This window comes from Carlito syrichta, unplaced genomic scaffold, assembly GCF_000164805.1.
Source record: "Carlito syrichta isolate Samal-C Ts95f unplaced genomic scaffold, Tarsius_syrichta-2.0.1 Scaffold311810, whole genome shotgun sequence".
Classification (NCBI taxonomy): domain Eukaryota; kingdom Metazoa; phylum Chordata; class Mammalia; order Primates; family Tarsiidae; genus Carlito; species Carlito syrichta.
This window is the reverse complement of record NW_007255906.1, coordinates 321394-328242: the sequence shown is the minus strand read 5'-3', so window position 1 is coordinate 328242 and position 6849 is coordinate 321394.

Below are 6849 nucleotides of genomic sequence, written 5' to 3'. Positions count from 1 at the left end.
ATCCACTCACCTCGGCCTCCCAAAGGCGCGGGATTACAGGCTGAGCCACCGAGCCCGACTTACTTGTTTATCTTGATGATAATACACTGTTTTTATTGCTATAGCTTTGTAAGAATTTTTGAACTCAGGGAGTGAGTTCAAAAATCTACTCACCTTTTAAAACATGGAATATAGAACAGACACAGTGGCTCTTGCCTGTAAACCCAGCACTTTGGGAGGCTAAGGTGGGAGGACTGCTTGAGCCCAGGCATTCAAGACCAGTCTGAGCAATATCATCTCATCGACCTCATCTCTACAAAAAATCAGCTTGAAGTGGTGATGCATGTCTATAATCCCAGCTACTCTCGAACCTGAGGTGGAAGGATCACTTGAGCCCAGGAGGTTGAGGCTGTAGTGAGCCATGATCATGCCACTGCACTCCAGCCTGGGCGACAAGGTGAGACTCCAACTTAAAAAAAAAAATTATAGAATACAGTTATACTTTTTTTTTTTTTAAAGTTGGAGTCTCACTCTGTCACCCAGGCTAAAGTGCAGTGGCATGTTCACGGTCACCACAGCTTCAACCTACTGGGCTCAGATGATCCTTCCACCTCAACCTTCCAAGTAACTAGAACTACAGGCATGCACCACCACACCTGGCTAATTTTTTTTTTTTTTAATTGTATAGACGAGGTCCTACCAAGTTTCCCAGGCTGGTCTTGAACCCCTAAGCTCAGGCAATCCTCTTGCCTCCACCTTCCAAAGTGCTGGGATTACAGGTGTGAGCCACCGTGCCTGGCAGTTATACTGTTTTAATGTCCTTTTTGAAAATTCTAATGTCTCTGCCAGTTTGGGTCTCTCTTTCTTTCTTTTTTTTTTTTTTTTTGAGTTGGAGTCTTGCTCTGTTGCCCAGGCTGGAGTGCAGTGGCACACTTCCGGTCACCGCAACTTTGGCCTGGTGGGTTCAGGTGATCCTTCCGCCTCAGCCTTCCAAGTAGTTGGAACTCCAGGCACATGCCACCATGCCCGGCTATTTTTTAAAAATTGATTGTAGATTTATTTATTCTTGGTGTCTGAGGTCTCACCAAGTTGCCCAGGCTGATCTTGAATCCGTGGGCTCAGGCAATCCTCCCACCTCAGCCTCCCAAAGTACTGGGATTACAGGCTTGACCCACCATGCCCGGCTTGGATCTCTTGATTATTCTCATTACGGGCTGTGCTTTCCTGCCTCATTGTATGCCTAGTAATCTCTTTGGTTGGATGCCAGACATTGTGAATTTTGCCTTGTAGGGTGCTGGATGTTTTTGTACTTTTATAAATCTTCTTGTGTCTTATTCTGGGATACATTTAATTGACCTGAACAACAGTTTGATCCTTTCAAGTCTTGTTTTTATGACTTGTTAGGTGGGTCCAGAGCCGTGTCTTGGGCTAATTATTCCTCATTTATGAGGCAAGACCTTCCTGGATACTTGTATTGATCACGCTTTTTTCTCTCTGCATTTTATGATGGTGCTTTGACATCTTGGACCTTGCTCATCCTGGAGACTGCCCCTCCCAGGGTTAGCTAATTCCTAAGAGATAGCAAACAACTTGCCTGGCAGAATGTCTTCCGTATACAAACCAGCTAATCCAAAGTCCATACCCTCAACCACTTCCTTTAATAGACACTAAGCCAGTATTTCCCCTGCCCTGAATCACTTTGGAGTCAGGTACTTGACACCTAGAGACCACCACCACAACCAGCCCTCTGAAATGATTTAAACTACCCAGGCCTAAACCCGCTCAAACTCACCTACCTTTCCTCACTCATTCTTTCCTGGGGAAATCACGATAAAGGCTCTGGGTCTTGCCTCCTCCTTGCTTCTTCTGCCTCCAGACTCATGCTAGTGTTTCCCCATATGGCCTGCGTGACATGGTATGCCCCTTTCTGTTGAGAATTGTAAGTAATAAACTTTTTTTTTTTTTTTGAGTCAGAGTCTCACTCTGTCACCCAGGCTGGAGTGCCGTGGCACGCTCCTAGCCACTGCAGCCTTGACCTGGTAGGCTCCTTCCGCCTCAGCCTTCCAAGTAGCTGGAACTATAGGCATGCGTCACCATGCCTGGTTCATTTTTCTTTATTGTAGAGATGAGGTTTTGCCAAGTTGCCCAGCCCAGTCTTGAACCCCTAGGCGAGATTACAGGCATATACCACCACACCTGGCTAATTTTGTTTTGTTTATTGTAGAGATGAGGTCTTGCCAAGTTGCCCAGGTTGGTCTCGAACCCCTGGGATCAGACCTCCCAAAGTGCTGGGATTACAGGCGTGAGTCATTGCACATGGCCAATAAACTCTTCTTTCAAGGCAGTTGTCTCGGTGTCTGTCACCTGTGCTAAAGTGCTAATCTTATTAAAACAAAATCCTGGGTACATTTTAAAATCATACTATCCAATATCCTGTGAATTGAGTTATTGTCTGGTTGAACAGGCACTATTCCCAGCTCTGTATGACGTAAAGCACTGTCTTCAATCCTCTTTCATGGGTGTTTCCCCAGCCTCGGTTTCCTCGCTTTCGTGTGCTATCAGTATTGTGTTGAATATTCAAGAGGTACTTTCTGAACTCTCCTGGGCTTTCCAAGCATTCTTTTTCTCTGATACCCATTCTGTCCTATAACTCAAGCTGCCTTGGCCTCTCTGAACTCCTAGCTCCAATTCCTCAACACAGGCTGGCAGGTCTGCGTCATTCCTGCTCCCTGTGCCATAGCCTGGAGACACTTGGAGGCAGTAAGCTCAGGTACAACTCCTGTATTTATTTCATCTCTCATTTCTCAGAGATTGTTCTCCTTCAATGTCTGATGTCCAATGTCTAGAAAACCATTGCCTCATATATTTGTGTGTGTGTGTGTATTTTCAGGCACAACTGTAAAGCAATTATTATTATTATTATTTTTGAGTTAGAGTCTCACTCTGTCGCCCAGACTGGAGTGCAGTGGCTGCTCCCGGCCACTGCAGCCTCGACCTGCTGGGCTTCTGCAATCCTTCCGCCTCAGCCTTCTGAGTAACTGGAACTACAGGCGCGCACTACCACACCCAGCTAATTTTTGATTTATTGTAGAGATGAGGTCTCACCAAGTTGCCCAGGCAGGTCTCGAACTCGCGGGCTCAGGCAATCAGGCAAAACTCACCTCGGCCTCCCAAAGTACTGGGATTACAGGCTGAGCCACTGAGCCTGGCCGTAAAGCAATTATTTACAATTAACATATATATCATGTTTTTTAAAGGGAGAACTTGCTTAAACATTGATTTCCACATGACCCTGCCCTCCCCAACCTTGGCCAAAGTTGGAAGCTTATTTTCAGGAGGGGGTTTGGTTTCTGGACTAGGAGGCCTTCCCAGAGACCTGGAGGATGAAGTGAATGTGGACATACAAGGGTGCTGAAACTTCCAGCCCTTCTCCCCAGCTGAGTCCTCAGAAGGCCAGCAGCTCAAGGTAAACCCTCTTAACATGAGACTTTCCCCAGACAAATCTGTCCAGTCCAAGAGCAAAGTCCTAAAAGTAGGGCATTGGAGACTCTCCCTCAGAATCAGAATACCTAACAATGACGTATTCTATTACTGCTCTCCTAAATGTAAACAGACTACCAGTAATTACCAGGAACCTAAAGAAAGTCTGCAACATGAAAGACTAAACTGAAAAAAGAAAAAACATATGCAGGGAGATGAAAGCTTCAATAATGTATCCAATGCCACAGAGATAAGAAAATAGTGCAATCATGGAACAAGGTGCTATTTTTTTTTTTTTTGAGTTGGAGTCTCACTCTGTTGCCCAGGCTGGATTGCAGTGGCATACTCACATGGCCACTACAGCCTGCTGGACTCAGGCGATCCTTCTACCTCAGCCTCTTAAGTAGCTGTAACTACAGGCACGTGCCACCATGCCTGGCTAAATTTTTTGATTTATTGTAGAGACGTGGTCTCACCAAGTTGCTGGTCTTGAACATGAGCTCAGGCAATCTTTTCACTTCCACCTCCCAAAACCGTGCTGCCGCGCATGGCTGTTTTTTTAAAAAAAGAACACTCAGAGAATCAACTTGGGTTAATCTTCTGTAAAGGAGATCAAAAGTCAAGAAAGTGGGAGGAGAGGAGAAGAGCAGTAAGTCCAGGTCCAACATATGACCAACAGGAAGTTTACAGAGAAAAAACACAGACAGCCAAAGGAAGGAAATCATTAACAAATAATTCAAGACATTTCTCAAGAAATGAAGGACAAGTATGTGTTCTGAAAGGTTCAAGGGCCTGGCACAGTAGATGGAAACAGACCGTCACTAAGGCATGTACATCATAGAAATGTCGGAAAACTGGTATCAAAAGGAAAAACCAGTCACCCAGAAAGGATCAGGACCCAAAATGACTTCAGACTCCTCTACAGCAATGCCAGATGCTTAGATGACAAAGTACGGTTGCTTTCTAAAGTCTGAAGGAAAACTAATTTCAAACTGGAATTTCATACCAAATCAAGCATGAGAAAAACATTTTCAGACATGCATTCTCAAAAGTACTTCCTGTGCTCCCTTCTACAGCAGGTACTCCCCCAGGATGAGGTGATAAGCCAAGAGAGGAAGAGGTTACACAGCAAACAGGAGGTTCAACACAGCAGAGGTGTGGAAGAGTTCAGAACGACAGTAACACATTAGGCACGGGGAAAACCAGTCCAGACTGGAGCAGATCTTTAATTGATCAAACAGATGTCTCATAGTCTTTAAAGATTGGTTGACTTAGTGACAGAAAACTACACAAATAAAAATGCAAAAGGAGCCGGGCTCGGTGGCTCAGCCTATAATCCCGCGCCTTTGGGAGGCTGAGGTGAGTGGATTGCCTGAGCCCATGGGGGCTCTACAATAAATCAAAAAATTAGCGTGCGCCTGTAATTCCAGCTACTTGGAAGGCTGAGGCGGAAGGATCGCCGGAGCCCAGCAGGTCGAGGCTGCGGTGGCCGGGAGCGGCCACTGCACTCCAGTCTGGGCGACAGAGTGAGACTCCAACTCAAAAAAAATAAAAAATAAAAATGCGAAAGGATTAACTTAATACTGAATATGATCTCCAGAACTGTAATATCAGGGAGATGGGTGAGAGGGAGTATACTCATGGTGAGGAGGAAGATCAAAAGATAGTGCCTAAAACAGAGTAGCCAGGCAAGCATGTTTAAGACATAGAGGCAAATACAAATGAAATCAAGTAACAGCTGAAAGGGACTATCTTGAGGCAAGGAAAATGGGGGAGAAGGGCTGGCAGGTAGGAGGGCTGCTGTTTTTCATAATAAGCTTTGCAGAACTATTTGTTTCCAGCACATGTTAATGGGGTTTTGTCCCCCACTAAAATGCAGGATATAAAACTGTTTATAAAGCTATATATTTTAGGTTACTTTTCTTTGTTGTTTATAAAACTTGCAAATTGTTACTGTGAACAATTAGAAACAGAACCATAAATGAGAACCCTCATTTCTCAGGACCGAGGTAGGGTCACAGCTGGTTTTCACTGTGTGGAGAATTAGCAAGGCTAGTATTCCCGCACCGGTCCAGGGTGAATCCCATCGAAAAGTCAGTTTTCTAGATCCAGGGTGCAATTCATTACACTGTTGCATCTTGCCAATAGCCAATGTATGGGAACTGATCAGGGTGACCAGACCTGGGTTTCCTATGATAATTCTAAATATCTTAGCAACTATTCTTTTGTCTAATGACCCTTCCATGGGCCACTTTACCCCAAAAGAAGGCCAATCTATTTCATAGAATGTTCAGAGCTTTCTCTGAGTCAGTTTCACATCATAGTCTCCTGAGTAACCTTGCCAAAAATTTCTCAACACACATTCAAGGGGGATGTTTTTGTGTTTCACCCATCTTCCTCCCCCTAAACGACACCAGTCACACACAGAAAGAGGAAAAAAGGGTAAGGGGAACAATTGCTTTGTCTGTACTCCTCATGGAGATATTTCAGACACCTCTTAACAATTGGCAAATTGGTATAAACCTCCAACCTGGACCAGCCTTATTATGGGGCTGGGGCCATCTTCAGCTGAATGAGGTTGCCACTGGCTTAGGACTCAACATTGGCTTCAGCCCTTTGGTTGAGTCAGAACCCTTCCACTAGTCGTCTCACTTATACACAATTATACAACTCTAACCCTCCACCGGTACCTTGGAGTCTATGGTTTCGTCTCAGGACAGCGTTTCCTTCCAATGCCTCTAACCCCTTAGCGGACTTCGGGAGTTGATCAGGCTCTCCTTCTGTCTCTTAAGAACAGGTCTATTCCAGGTAACCCCAGTTCCTACCCTTTCCATCAGGTGCTGCTCCTTATGCTGGTTCCTGCGCCTCACTGGGTTCCGTTGTGCTTTTGGGGTCCTTACTCCAGGATGCTGGGCTTCTCCCCTACAGATCAACTGGTCTGCTGGCAACAGGCGAGGTGCCCTCTCCCCTCGCCCCAGGGGTCATATCCCAGTGACAAGGGAGGTGGAAGACACCATCTCTAAACTCTCCACTTTCCCGGCCAATGCACCAAGAAATTTGCAGGAAAACAAATCAGAGAGACCGTGACACCGAGGCTGATAAGCAGGAAGCTGCGTTTATTACTGGATGCTGGTGTTCAGCTCAGCAGACTCCAGTCAGAGACTGGGCCCCGATCACGGTTGGGTCTCAGCTTATGTAGGTTTTACATTGGCTTTGGGGAGGGGGAGGGGATTTTCATGGCGTTAAGGTTTTGTACTTTTTGTAACAATAGCACAAGCTTGTGGTTTTGGTTGCAGGCACTGAGCACAGCATTACCGGAAGGGGCTTGTGGTTTTTTTTTGAGTCGGAGTCTCACTCTGTTGCCCAGACTAGAGTGCAGTGGCCGCTCCC